Below are 15,136 nucleotides of genomic sequence, written 5' to 3' on the forward strand. Positions count from 1 at the left end.
CATACTAATGTGTGTTGCTGTAGTATGCTGTGCCTGGCATTTTTTTTTTCACCCTGGTATGAACCTTGTATTGTATTGAACCTGTGTGTGTAGTAATATAACATTGCACGTGGGTGACCAAGTGGGACTGTTCTTAATGTTTCCTCTGAATACTGTAGGGGTGCCTCAGTTTGCCCTATGCATTTCTTAAGTTTCTAAGTGGTGGGATAAGGGGGTGTAATTGTTGCAGAGGAAAGGGCCGACACTCTGTCGCCTGGCAACTAATAGTCTGGGCCCTTGCCCCCCTGCAAGGTGATAGCTAAAGATGTTGGGGAACAAAGGAATCAGGTAACCTCTTGGCCCAGGAAAGGGACAAAGCCCAGAGGAGGAGGGGCTGGCAAGTGAGTCAGTTCGGAGCTAGCTGGGGACGAGGAGTGAAGTGCAGATGTGGGTGTCAGGCTCCCTACCCCCCAAAATGGACCTGGCTGAGGGATCCTGTTCTCTGTACCTACAAACTCTGTTTTAGACCATGTTCCTGTCATCTAATAAGCCTCTGTTTTACTGGCTGGCTAAGAGTCACGCCTGATAGCGAAGTGGGGGTGCGTGCAGGACCTTCTGGCTTCCCCAGGACCCCGCCCAGGTGGACTCCCTGTGGGAAGCGCATGAAAGGGCACAGGAGGCTTAATGCTCCAAGCTCAGACCTAGGAAGGTGAAGCCGTGTGAGCTTCTTGCCCTGAAGACAGTCTGCTCACAGAGAGGAGACTTCACCAGAGTCCTGACTGGCTTTGTAGGGAGCAGTCCAGAGCATTGCCCGGGGACTTCGTGACAACATACACCTATTGCTATTATCTCTGAATGATGTCAGACCTAGACAGCATATGTTGTGAACTAATAAGGATGAATTAAGTTTCCATAAATAGATTTTTTCATTCCAAATCCATGCAAAGAACATTTGAGGGGGAAAAGAACAGTCATTTTCATTTAATAAACACATACACCAACCGTGTGTCTCACAGGTCAGTGTATGTGCGACTGTGATTGTACTCTCCTCTGGGCTGGAGTGGTAGGGGCAGTACAGTGGCCCTGGACAGCATGTGGAATATGTGGGGGTTTATATGTAGGGAGGTCCCAGAATGCAAGTCTTTATGGGCTGCAGAGGGAGGCAAGAATGGGCCTGTTGAACCTGAAGGTCAACAAGAGTCCCCAGCATGTCTGCTTGCCGCTTGAGAAGCAGTAGCATATCCAACTGTATGTCTCTCTTCTTTTCCTGTGCCTTTTCCTCTCCACTCTATCCCTGTCTGTGCTGTCTGTAAGGGTGAGTGTCCAATCTCTGTGCCCAGTATCTGAAGCACCACAGGCTGGCAGGATCTCTTGGAACATGTCATTATGTATCCTCTTTCTTCTTCTCTTAGTCTGGCTGTATCTCTGTTGGTGTGGATGGAGATACCCTCAAGGCTACATTTCCAGCAGCAAAAGATGCAATGCACTGAGGTAGTATTGTGAGTGTATTCACAAGATAAATGGAAACGTGGTATACTGAACTCACTCCCCTTGATCCACACAAGCTGCAAGCACGACTTGCACTTCTCCTTGGGATTCATATGTAACCCTTCTGCCCCTCTGAGTTGGCAGCAACAAGGGCCGGGTTCAGTATCCAGGGGTTCCGTTTCAGTAACACAATGCATAACCGGCTCGAGCCCCCACCCAGTGACCTGGGACACTCACATACCACACCCTCCTGGGCGCCTCTAGGAGACAATACTTCCCCTCTCGCAAGCACGGAGTCTGAGTGTAGCAAAATCTTTTTTAATAAAGGAAGGAATCAATGCGGCATCCCATTGGAGAAACACCACAAACAGGGTTATAACACAAACCATAAACAAAAACCCACCTCCAAGTACGTTTGGCATTGTCCTTTTTCCGCTTAGGGTTTTAAGTCCAATCACCCCAAAGTCCAACAACCCAAAAGTCTCTGGTCAATGCCACCCCAGAGTTCGAGAGTCTATCTGTAGAGGTCCCTCCCCCCAGCCTGGGTAGAAAGGGGCACCTTACGTGGTTCGGGGCCAACTGCCCTGCCTCTCCGTGGGTTCTGCTTCCGCCTTCTCCACGAACTGCTCCGCTTTACCAGCTGCTCCACTCTGCTCCTCCAGCCGTCCTCAGGAACTGCTCCACTCCGCCAGCTGCTCTGTTCCACAGCATATCTTCAGGCTCCTCCACTAGTTAGCACAGTACTCAGTGCTCTCAGCTCAGTCATTTCAGCTCTTTTGTGATTTAAACTCTTAGTGATCTCAGCTCTTAGTGGGGGAGCCCCAGTGCTAGTGCACCATTAGCCCAAAGTGCATTCAGCTCAGTAACCTGTATTTAGATTCTTGAGGGAATAAAAAAATCAACTCTGACATTCCACAGTGGAGAGAGGAGGGGATGTAACTGGTGCTTCTGGCTCCACAAGGAGACTGCACCACCAGGCACAGATACCTATCCCCAGCCTCTCTCAATTCACTGGGTTTTGGAACCCATGTCCCTTGTCTAGCCAGTACCACCCAACTGAGGGTGAGTCATTTGTCACCAAGCAGTCCCACCGCTCAGCAGTTTGGGATAGGGTAGGCGTGTCTATGCAAATACACTCTCTGACATTCTTTCCACCAGATGTCAGGGTAGAGCTTATCCTGACTCTGCTTACACATAGAACATGGTGGCAGTACCAGCCATGGTGAGTGTGACGGGTTGGACCCCCCCGGCCATCTGGGATGCTACTGGATGTGCTGAAGTCCCACTGAGCCTGCCTGTTCCACCAGCCTGGGCTTCATTACCCTGGCCTTGTTATGCCAGGCCCACAAGCCTTCTCTAGCACACACAGAGGTAAGTCCACATCCAGCTACAGACATAGATTGAAATCAGGTCTGTATGGGAGGATTCAGCTAAGCAGACCTGCAAACTCATAAAGCGACGAGGGCCATATTACTCCAAAGAAAACAGCTGAGGTCTGAAACCCCGCAGCCATGCCAAAACATTCCCCTCCAGCGCCGCCCAGCCCCGCCGAAACCCCCTCACCCATATTACTGCACACAGCTTGCACTCAGATGAGGGCTGTGCCTTAGGAACTGGAAGGTGCCCTAGCTGTGCCTTCCCATGCAAGGCCTGGTTAAAGAACCTGTCTGTATGTAACTGCAGCTGGGCGTGTCCCTACCTGTATGTGTGCTGGTAAAAGTGCAGGCTGGAGCCTGGGAGAGGGCTTGGCAGGCTGGTCACAGCAATACAGTGTAAAGGGAACCCAGGCTGGTGGGTCAGGGGTGCTCAGTGGTACCCCAGTTCCAGGTTGTGCCCTTGGGGGAGCTTGTCACAGATGCTTACAGAGTTAGATTTACATAAGCTGCCTTGTGTCAACCTAACTCAGTAGTGTAGACTAGGCCTAGGGCTGTTGTTGCTGTTGTTAAAGTCTAATCTTGTAGTCATTGTGGCTAGTTCTTAGAAAACATTTGCTCAAAGTGCAGCGGCAGTCAATAAAGGTGAAGGCTGTTAGGAACCATTAGGAAAAGGATAAATAATAAGAAAGAAAATATCATAATGCCACTATATAAATTCATGGTATGCCCACACCTTGAATACCACATGCAGTAGTGGTCACCCTAGCTCAAAAGAGATATTTTAGAATTGGAAAATGTGCAGAGAAGGGCAGCAAAAATTATTGGAGGGATAAAACAGCTTCAATATGAGGAGAAATTTAAAAGACTGGGACTGTTCATCTTAGAAAACAGACAACTAGGGGGAATATGATAGAAGTCTATAAAATGGAGATGAATGGAATGGAGAAAGTGAATAGGGAAGGGTTATTTACTCCTTCATGTAACACAAGAATTAGGGGTCACCCAATGAAATTAATAGGCAGTAGGTATAAACCAAACATAGGGAAGTACTTCGTCACACAGCACACAGTCAGCTTGTGGAACTCATTGTCAGGGGATGTTATGAAGGCCAAAAGCATAACTGGGTTCAAAAAAGAATTAGATAAGTTTATGGAGGACAGGTCCATCAGTGGCTGTCAGCCAACATGATCTGAGATGCAGCCTCATGCCCTGGGTGCCCATAACTCCAACTATCAGAAGCTAGGATTGGACAACAGGGGATGGATCAGTCAAGACTGCCTTCTTCTGTTCAGTTCATTCCCTCTGAAGCACCTGGCACTAGCCCCCACCAGAGACAGGATATTGGGCTAGAAGGACCTTGGTGTCACCCATTATGGTCTAGAATCATATTGATTCTGGGTGAAGAACCCCAACTTCTTCCAAGAAGGATGGTTAACACTGACCCCAATAAAGAATCCAGATAATTTTCTCTTCTACCATGGTTTGTCCTACCAAAGGTTATGTTCTGGGCCTGGATGTTTAAGAACTCTTGGTAGTTACATTTACTGTGGTATGTGAAGTTTTTTTTCCAATCTAAGTGTAAGAGACCCCACAAACACTGCTGTGAAATTAAATACTGCTATGTCATAAATATCTGTTTTTAGCAGCATACACTATATTAAATTCCAGCCCCTTAAATTACTGATGTATTTACAGCCTTAACAGCAGTTTAATGACTTATTTTATCTGGAAATTAGAAATATCTTTATAGTTTCAGTACGTGCACAGCGAATGCTTTCACTCCCTATTACCGCTCAGCAAATTCAATTACTTTGTGGTTCAGAGTTTTCCTATTCTTTAACTGGTGGAAGACTGCAGTTAGAGAGCCAAAGAATTTTTTCACTTGCAGTTTGTAAGTGTTGAGCTGCTTAATTTTCCCTTGAGAAGTACTCCACGCAGGTTTTATTAGAAATTATTCTTTCTCTTATCAATCTTCCCCTGTTGTGCTTAGTACCTTGGATATTGGAAAGCCTGTTGTTGTTAAACCTCTCTCAAATATGTACATACAAAAGTGATTAGGAGCTTGCACCAGATTGTGAAATTTGGGTGTAAAATATATAGCTATAGATACTTCCATTCAAAATTGGTTACCAAAGCCAGATAGCTCATTACCTGTGTTTTAGTAGAATACATGTTCAGATTGGCTGAGATTCACTCTGCAGTACAAATGCAAAATGGAAAGTGTTAAGAAAATTTAAGTATTTTTGCATAAAGGTTTTTTTGGGGGGGGGGCGTGGAGGGGTTGTGAAAACAAAAAGGCCAAGTTTCATTGAAAAAGTTTTTTATTCAAAAAATTTTGATCAGCTCTAATACTTAACACGGGTCTTAAGGTGCACAGAAAGTCTTGCGAAAGCCCTTTGCATTGGGATGAATTTCACAGAACCCACTGCATGGTATTAGAATAAACAATTATTTCAAAGTTGCATTATTAATACAATGTTGATATTGACTTGAACATAGTATACACATGACTGAGAAATACACATATAACTTAAAGCAGCTGGTACCAAAATTGCTATGCTATGATGAATGCTCTAGTAACTATATTTTCCTTTCATTTCAACATTTCCTCTTCATCTGCAAGTATTTGTTAGAAATAAAAGAGAAGGAAATTCTATGACAAATGTTTATGTACAAATTAGTACACTTGTCTATTAGAAAGCAAGTATCTAATTTTCTCATCAAAAGAATTATGCTCAGGGTCTAACTGGTAGGCATATTTAAGGTTGAGAAGGAATTTTCCCCAGGTCAGATCTGCAGAGGCCCTGGAGGGGTGGGGGCATGGGTCACTTGCTGTTTGAACTAGAGTAAATAGTGGATTCTCTGTAACTTGAAGTCTTTAAACCAGTATTTGAGGTCTTCCGTAAGTCAGCCAGTGATTATGGGCCTACTACAGGAATGGGTGGATGAGGTTCTGTGGCCTGCAATGTTCAGGAGCCAGACTGAATGATCATGATGGTCCTGTCTGGCTTTAAAGTCTATCAGAAAGTTTAAATCTGGTTTCTAAGGCTGTGATCTGCAAAGACTTGGGTAAAGTTAAAACTACATATATGTGATGAGTTCTGATGAAGTAAATGGACGTAGTCACAATGCGTAAAGTGAAAACAAGTATAAGTATGTTTGCAACATAATTATATGTGGTCTAATTTTTAAAAGGGCTGAGCCCATGCAGTTCTTGTTAGTTTCATTTGAATTTGTGGGTGCTCAGAACTTCTGAAAATCTGGTCACCTATATACAAACCTAACTTTAGGCACCTGAGTTTGAAAATATTAGCCTTGGTGTTGTAGTAAATAGCTTTCCCTATTTAGGTTAACAAAATTACCGCCAGTGGAAAATAACATTGGCCTAGAGAGTTTTTTTTTTAAACACATAGGACAATCATTTTTCATAATACATGCAAGCGGCAATCAATACATTACCTATCCATACAATATAAATAGATAAAATCATTACAAATAAATAATTATTGACTTGAACCTCTTGTGACATTTCTGTATCTTCTAGACATTTGCTTTTATGCTTCATTAAACTATAAACCTTATGTGACTGAGAGAGAAAAATGTCTGCAGTGTAGCTGTAGCCGTGTCAGTTGCAGCATAATAGAGACAAGGTGGGTGAGGTAATCTTTTTTTATTGGAGCAACTTCTGTTGGTGAGAGAGACAAGCTTTAGAGCCACACCAGCACTCCTAGCATCATGTCCTTTCTCAGAGCCGAAGAAGAGTTTGGTGTGGCTTGAAAACCTCTCTCACTGACAGAAGTTGGTCCAATAAAAGATATTGCCTCACTCACCTTGTTTCTTTGGGAGAGAAAAAGGCATCTCTGCATAATTCCCAAGATGTCTAGTAATATCGATGGCACAGAAAATAGGATTAAGAAAAAAATATTTTCAGAGCAGCACAAGCCAGAGTCTTTAGCAGTTGCTATCAGACTGGACCATTGTAAAGTTCAAATGAGGCAGTAAATTATGAACTTAACAAGACTGTCTGCGTCTCACATGCTATTACAGCAACTGGATCGAGAGAAAAGCATGAGGAGTACTTGTTTTAGCCCACGAAAGCTTATGCCCAAATAAATTTGTTAGTCTCTAAGGTGCCACAAGTACTCCTTTTTGCTGATACAGACTAACACGGCTACTTCTCTGAAACTTGGATCAAGAGCGGAAAAGGACTAAGGCATGGCCTGAGGGCATGGCCTCTCAGGCAGGGGGTGGGCTAAGTGCCCTGCAGGCTAGCACCAGGGGCGGCTCTAGGCATTTCACCACCCCAAGCATGGCAGGCAGGCTGTGTTCGGCGGCTTGCCTGCAGGAGGTCCACTGGTCCCGCAGCTTCAGCGGACCTCCTGCAGCCGTGCCTGCGGGAGGTCCATGTCAAGGTATTTTTCCCACTTTGAACTTTAGCGTCCAAAAAGTGGGGACCTGCATGTACCCTTCTAAGCTTAATTCCTAGCTTAGATCTGATAGCGCCGTCACCAGCCAAAATATAGTGTTTGGCACACTTTCTGTTCCCCCAAAACCTTCCCTGGGGAACCCAAGACCCAAACCCTTGGGTCTTAAAACAAGGAGAAATAAACCATCCTCCCTTCTTTCCCCCTCCCAGACTTTCCCCTCCCTGGGCTACCCTGAGAGACTACACTGATCCAAACTCCTTGGATCTTAAAACAGAGAGGAATTATTGCCGCCCCAAGCACGCGCTTTGTGTGCTGATTCCTGGAGCCACCCCTGGCTAGCACAGACCCTGCTGTCAACTGCATTTGTTAGCTGGGGCATATTCTGCTTTTTTTGTTGTTGCTTTTTTGAAATAGAAGCAGTGTGGGCCTGTCATAGGGCATTCCTTTCCAACATGCCCCCTTGTGGCCTATCATGGCCCTGCAGGCACATTCCCCTCAATACCACTTCAATCTTTGCAGCCCATTACCCATACTAGATTAGTTCAACCCCTCTTTGCAGGGTCTGATTTATTCACCTATTCTACAGAGGGTAACTCATGTATTTAGCCACTCATGTTCATGCCCACTCTGGGTTCACATAAGAGTCCTAGTTCAGGAAAGAGTCCAGTTCAGGAAATCCCAACCCTTCCTCCCAGAGCAGGGTTGCACTTTAGACAATCCCTCTGTCCCACTCCTTAAGACAGGAGCTTCCTAGCTCTCATCCTTGGAGCAGGAACTGTACTTTAGGCCAAAGTAGAGCCTCGGGTAGCTCCTCCTCCAGCTGGGCCCTTTTCCCCACTCAGTCCTTCCATCCTGAGTCTGGGAGGATTCAGCAGACAGACCTCCCCTGCTGCTGTCTTCTCCCTGATGACTCAGGGCCCTGCAGGAACATTCTTGCTCCCTGTAGCATCTGCAAGAATCTGACCTGCTATGAAGAAGGAGGCAGCATTTATGCTGGCTCCTTCTCTCAGCTCATTCCTTATTGGCCCAGACGCTTAAAGATATAGTAACAGGATTCCTTCTAAATTCAACTTCTTCCCAGGACCCATTTTCTTTCTCCCCATATCTCTTCAGGCTTTGTGTATCAGACCACCCCAAACTCTTAAAGAGTCATGCCATGGGACAGGGAGGACTGACCAGCAGGCAGTACTGCCCTTAAGGGGCAGACTACCCCATCACATGGCCTCACTGCAGTACCTAAATTCCTGTCCTCAGACAACTTGCTGCATATTAGCTGAAGATCTGAGAGTAGCTTCGACCAGTAAGGACAATGCACTTAGGTCTCAGTCCTGTAGTCTCTATGAAAGAAAATGTGCACTGACTCCAGTGGGAGTTTTAGCTGGGTAGAGACAGCAGAATTCTGGTCATAAGGTACTAAAGTCCTTCCACATGATAGGAAAAGTAACTAGGGGTAAGTTTCTGATTGCCTGAATATAAGCTATCAAGGAGACTCAAACTCTTCTTTGGATAAACATAATTCACCAAACTCAACCAAGACTGACTAAAAAAATAATTAACTTAAAGATTCATGGATTAAAGGAAGAATATCTAAACAAATGTGACCTATCATTGCCTCCCCTGTTAGCAAAGTGCCTGCAAGGAAAATTTGTTTTTCAAAACAAATCCTTCATTTTTCCTCACCAGCCTTTTCAGCAGCACAATGCTCAATGGCAGACCTACCAAACCAAGCCACTGTGCATCCAGGAGGGAAGAAAACTTGTCAGTTTTATAAGATTATTCTAAACAGAGAGAAAACGTGCTCCCAGTATGCCCTTCAGTAATTACTTTATTTATTCTCAATTAAATTAGTCGGTTACTAGGTAGCATTGTACAAAATAGACATACATTGCATTATTATCTGTATTATTTCATGACTGCAAAGGTGTCATAACATTTCTTCCCAGATCTGGACCTTAGGGTCCAAAATATGGGTGTTAGCATGAAAACCTCCAAGCTTAGTTACCAGCTTGGACCTGGTATCGCTGCCACCACCTAGGAATTATACAGTGCCTAGCTCACTGTGGTCTCCCCAAAACCTTCCCTGGGGGACCCCCAGACTCAGATGCCTTGAGTCTTACAACAAAGGGAAATAACCCCCTCCCCTTGTTTCCTTGTTACCTCCTCCCAGGCTCCCCTCCCTGGACGACCCTAGGAGATTCCCTGCTTCCAGTCCTTGAAACACAAGTACCGAGAGATCTAATCTCTCTTCCCCCTCACCCAGAGGGTATGCAAAGTCAGGCTTAGTAAATCTAACACAAAGAGATTTTCCCCATGACTTCTTCCTCCCACCAATTCCCTGGTGAGCTGCAGACTCAATTCCCTGGAGTCCCCACTAAAGAAAAACTCCAACAGGTCTTAAAAAGAAAGCTTTATATAAAAAAGAAAGAAAAAGACATTAAAAATAGTCTCTGTATAACGGTGACAATATACAGGGTCAATTGCTTAAGAAAAAAAAGTGAATAAACAGCCTTATTCCAAAAGAATACAATTTAACACATTCCAGCAACTACACACATGTAAATACAAAAGAAAACAATATAAACCTATTGTCTTACTATCCTTGTACTTATAACTTGGAAACAGAAGATTAGAAAGCCAGATAGAAAGATCACTCTCAGAGACGAGAAAAAGAACAGACCAAGAACAAAGGACTCACACCCAAAACTTCCCTCCACCCAGATTTGAAAAAGTCTTGTTTCCTGATTGGTCCTCTGGTCAGGTGTGTGAGGCTACTGGTGTTACCCTTTTACAGGTAAAAGAACATTAACCCTTAGCTATCTGTTTATGACAAAAGGGTACATGTAAATGTCCATGTGTGCTTAATTTTTAAGTTTACCTGCCTCTAAATGTCTTTCAAACATTAAAAAATGGGTACAAAAGTGGGCAAATTTTAAAATTTCCCTAGTTGTAGAGGTCAGGAATTCCACAGACTGCCAGAGGATGAACGCTAAGGGAACAACTGCTTATGGAATGAAATCTTAAGATATTTGGGGCCAAATTCAGAGATGCTGTGGTATAAGTGAGACTGCTTTGCACTCAGACTCCTTAGACCTACTTACATATGTGAGAGCCATGGTGTGTAATATGGTGTAACTCATGCATTCAGGTCCAAATTCTGCTCTGTGTTACATGAGTACAATGGCCATGCATTTAAATCAAGGCAGACAGCCTCCTGACCACTTACCAATGCATAATGTACCTCCCTTTGGCACATCATCACTGAATTAGGCTCACTGAGCCTGAACATAGAATGAAAGGGAAGGTGCATCCACGGAAAGGGAGCAGAATTTGGACCCAGGGAGGCAGAAGAAGTTGGAAATTAAAGAAGGGTAAGGGATGTATTTTGATTTTCACTGTCTCATACCCCACCTGTTAGCTTTTCATACTATGCTCATCTCTTCTTGTCTCTTGGCCTGCAGGTTACACCAATAGACAGTTTTATAACAATAAGGGTATGTAAGGGAGTCTATTGGTGCATCTTGTGTGCTGAAGGACTGAAGAGAGGAGTATGGAAAGATAAGCTGCTAGCAAGAGAGCATAAGAAGGTGTAAGCTGAAGTCCACCACTCCCCTACTTCAGCTTACATCATCTTACACCATCTGACTTCCTGCAGCCAAGTTCTACTGCTGCATGGATAATCCCCCACCCTCACCCATTTTAAACTATATTTAGGACATCCCTACACTGCAAAACAAGGTAGGACTTTAACTAGGGTTAGCTAATCAGTGCTAGCTCACTCAGGTTAAAATCGCGGAGAAGAAACAGCAACTCGGCTTTTAACCTGGATTCACATCTTGAACTCAAGCCAGAACTCCCCTGTTGATTTGAACTCAAGCTGCTAACCTGGGTTAAAAAGTGGAGGTGTGCAAAGGAGTGTAAGTATGCTATACATGGATAAGTGACTGTGTGTCTACCACAGCCCTGATTCTGAACTCCTTTTCTGAGTTGCTGAATTTTGAGGTTCTGTGGCCTTCAATGTGCAGGAGGTCAGACTAGATGACAATGATGGTCCCTTCTGGCCTCGAAGTCTCTGAGTACCTTCAATTCCCAAGGAAGTCAATGGCATTACTTATGTGAGTGAAGGCTGTAAGATTAGACGCTATGTTTTTATCCCTGCAGCATAATTTGCATTAATTTATGGACACAAATCTGAAAAAATGCCAAGGTTGGAATTGAAAGGCATGACGACAGGGCTCACATAATACAATGATTGCTTTCTAACAGTAACATTTACTTGGCAGAAGATTTCAAGGAACAAGTAGAAAAAGTGGGTTATGGGTATTGTGTCATTGAACTTTCACTAGTGTATGTGTAAAGCCAGGCTTGCCTTTTCTTGCCATTTTTATTATATAAATGCTAGCTACTGCTTGGACATCCGCCACACTTTTCACTCCAGCAACTTGTCCAAGGGTGAATTATTGTCAAAAACCTTAAATCCAATAAAGTATTTCCTCCCCTTCATTTTCTTTTGAAACATATTCACTTAATATCATATACACAGAACTCAAACAGAAACAACATAGTTTTGTTTTCCCTCTATCTTTGTAGTAGAGGTTCTGTCTGGTGCTTTTGCTTATGCATGTGCCAGAAAAGAGAGGAATGGAGGGGGCAGGACCAGTCCAGCTCCCCCAGAAGCTGATGGGGCAGCTGCTCTGCACATGGCACTGTGGAAGGGCATACTGGGGCTGAGAGGCCATAGCCCACACATTTTGGAATGTAGAGAGTCTAACCAGGCCCAGTGGATGGGGAACACATAGACCCACTTACCACTCCTGCTCTTGGTAAAACTTGTCTTTCTGGAGGGGTTCTGCACAGGACTGCAGCCAGCTAACATACAGGCTCACAGTCACATGGCTTTTGAACCATTCATTTATGCCTCCCTGCTGGCCAAACCCAAAGAGTGCAGCAACTCATCCCTTAGCGCTGTGCAGCATCAGTGGTGTGATATGAACACAGAGGGGAAAGAAATGAACACGAGTACAAATGGCCTGTAAGGTATCAGAGTTGGAGGGGATACACTTTCACTGCACCTCAAGCTGTAACAGTTACATTCAGATAATGGGGGCGGGGCCTCGGTGGACTGTAGCCATGCTCACATGGATTCAGTGGTGACCACACACGCACACATTGAGAGCCAATCTAGTGAGTCTCAAAACTACTGCAGCCAGGGAGTGCAGCAGTGGCTGCGGAACAGCTCTCTGTGGTATGGGGTGGCTGATTCTATGCCCCATCGAGGACCTTTTGCTAATGCCTGATTACCGGGTGGACTCGACCTATACAAAACGCAGTAAGTGCTCTGCACAAACTACACTGTGCTGTTGAGACAGCCTTCTCTCTCCTCTGGAGTTATAGATCAGTCATTAAAATGCTTCACATCTCTGCTGAACTTTAATTAAGGGAAGAAGGGGCAGCATTTATTTAGAAATTGTTTTATAAATACACTTCAAGTTCCAAGAATTCCCTAGACACTTCTTCCCTCAACACCATTAAATGTTGTTACTGCTCTTTCAAAAGATCCCAATTCTGTGTTTCTGTCTCATTTGCTGTCACTGTGCTTTTATCAGGCCTTTGTTCAGCCTAAATTAAGGATATCTCTATGAAGTCACACGCTTTAATCCAAGGGAAGTGTCAATTTAATACAACTGTAGAGTTTGGCTGTTCTTCTGTCATTAAATATGGTCAATAAGCCTGGATGAGCGGTGGCTGTCTCTGTGACCATAAGCAAGAGAATGAGTTGGGGGATACAGAGGAGTGGGAGGGGCTAGATTTAAAGGAAAGAACACAGGTAAGAGGAATAGATATAATTTAAGTGCCTCAAGTATCAATGCTTCATGTCCACATGCCATTATTGATATGTCATTCTTTGGGGCTGTGCATTTTGCATGGACAGAGCAAAATTCAGTCCATTGCATACACACATGAATCTGTACTGTACACACTGCCTTCCTCAGTGCACAGAGAAAGGAACAAGGCTGGCGGGGAGGGAGAGCAACAGAAGAAGGTGGCAAAAATATTGTATCCTCCTCTGCTCATTCTGTACCGTTGCCTCTTCTATTGTCCTACAGCTGTTGCCATGGTATCATCTTCTACTGATGCCATTGCATCACCTGAGGTGATGGGCAATGTGCACATTTCCCACATCTCATTCTTCTCATGCCCAGATGAGGAAAACTATCTACAAATGATAAAGCTACTTTTGCCATCAATGGAGCATCACTGATTTACATCCGCTGAAAGTCTGACTGGTTACTCTTCTAGATGTCTCTGACATCTAGGAGTATTTCCTGCCATAGTACACTACTCTACCCTATTCTAAGGTGTTGATTGTTCTCAGCTGCCATTGACACAAGATGAAAGCACTCAGCATCTTGCAAAATCAGGTCCATAGACTCCAAATAGCATAGGATATGTCCTGTCTTGAAATTAGCTTAACATGAACACTCACATTTTCAGGGACTCTTCTACTTTTTGTATCTAGATAAGGACATAACTTCTTAGTGATGTTGGTTTAATCATGATAATTCTAGTACTTTTTCTTTGGTTCCACTTATTTTGTCTTTTTTAAAGTACACATCCTCATTATGGTCCAGTTTTCAGCTGCACCCAGTAATGAGTGCCAGAGGATGTTATGAAGGCCAAGACTATAACAGGGTTCAAAAAAGAACTAGATAAGTTCATGGAGGATAGGTCCATCAATGGCTATTAGCCAGGATGGACAGGGCTGGTGTCACTAGCCGCTGATTGCCAGAGGCTGCGAGTGAGCAACAGGAGATGGATCACTTGATGATTACCTGTTCTGTTCATTCCCTCTGGAGCACCTGGCATTGGCTGCTCTTGGAAGACAGGATACTGAGCTAGATGGACCTTTGTTCTGACCCAGTATAGCCATTCTTATGTAAGAGTGCTGAATTTCATTTTTGTGTAAAGTACTCTAAAGAAGCATTGTATATGATTTTATTCTGCAGCTTGCATGAAAGTTGAATCTAATGTGGTTGTACAAAGCAATTAGGATTAGCACTTTTAGAGATGAAAGTATGTTTATCAACAATTTGAAACGAACACTTTTTAACTGTTAACTTTTCATACATAATTCTGTAATTAAGATGTAACTACAGTACATTGTTTAGAAATAAATTAATATGAAGAAGTAATTTACCTGTATGTACATACCTTATACTGAAAAAGCCTCAGGGAATAGTCACAGTGCAATGGATAGGGCTTTTCATGTGTTATTGCCCCCACATATTCAGATAAAAATGTACACAGCACCTCTGTGTTAGGTGCACTTGCAAATAGCAGACAAGGAAAAACTGTGAAGCAATAAATATCTTCAATAAGGTAGTGTGCTTTTTCTATATTCCTGCCTCTTTATATGGCCCTATCGTCATCAATATATGAGCACATGTTCTAGTAAGAAGAGCATGTGACTGGGAAACAGCAGCTTCTGGCTCTGCTTCTGACTTGTCATGTGATCTTTGGGCATGTCACTTATCACTCATATTCTGCTTCAGTTTCCCCCTTTGCAAAATGGGATGCTGTGTATGTTAACTCACGAATGCTTGTAGAGATCACTGTGATGCTTGGAAAAAATCATTGTAGATGGGAAAAGTATTATTATTTTATTATATTAGAATCAAGAATGTGCAGCACAAAATGAAAGCACAGGCTCAGCATATTACTTAAAAGCTATATCAAGTGGGTCTGAGCTTTATACAAACAGTGCGAATTTGGCTGTGTAAGGACTACAAGACTGAGGCCAACATTTGCCAAATGCCATTCATTGGCCAATCATGAAATAATAATAAAAAAAGAGACAAGATAATCTAA

The sequence above is a fragment of the Gopherus flavomarginatus genome, chromosome 1 (genome assembly GCF_025201925.1).
Source record: "Gopherus flavomarginatus isolate rGopFla2 chromosome 1, rGopFla2.mat.asm, whole genome shotgun sequence".
Taxonomy (NCBI): Eukaryota; Metazoa; Chordata; order Testudines; family Testudinidae; genus Gopherus; species Gopherus flavomarginatus.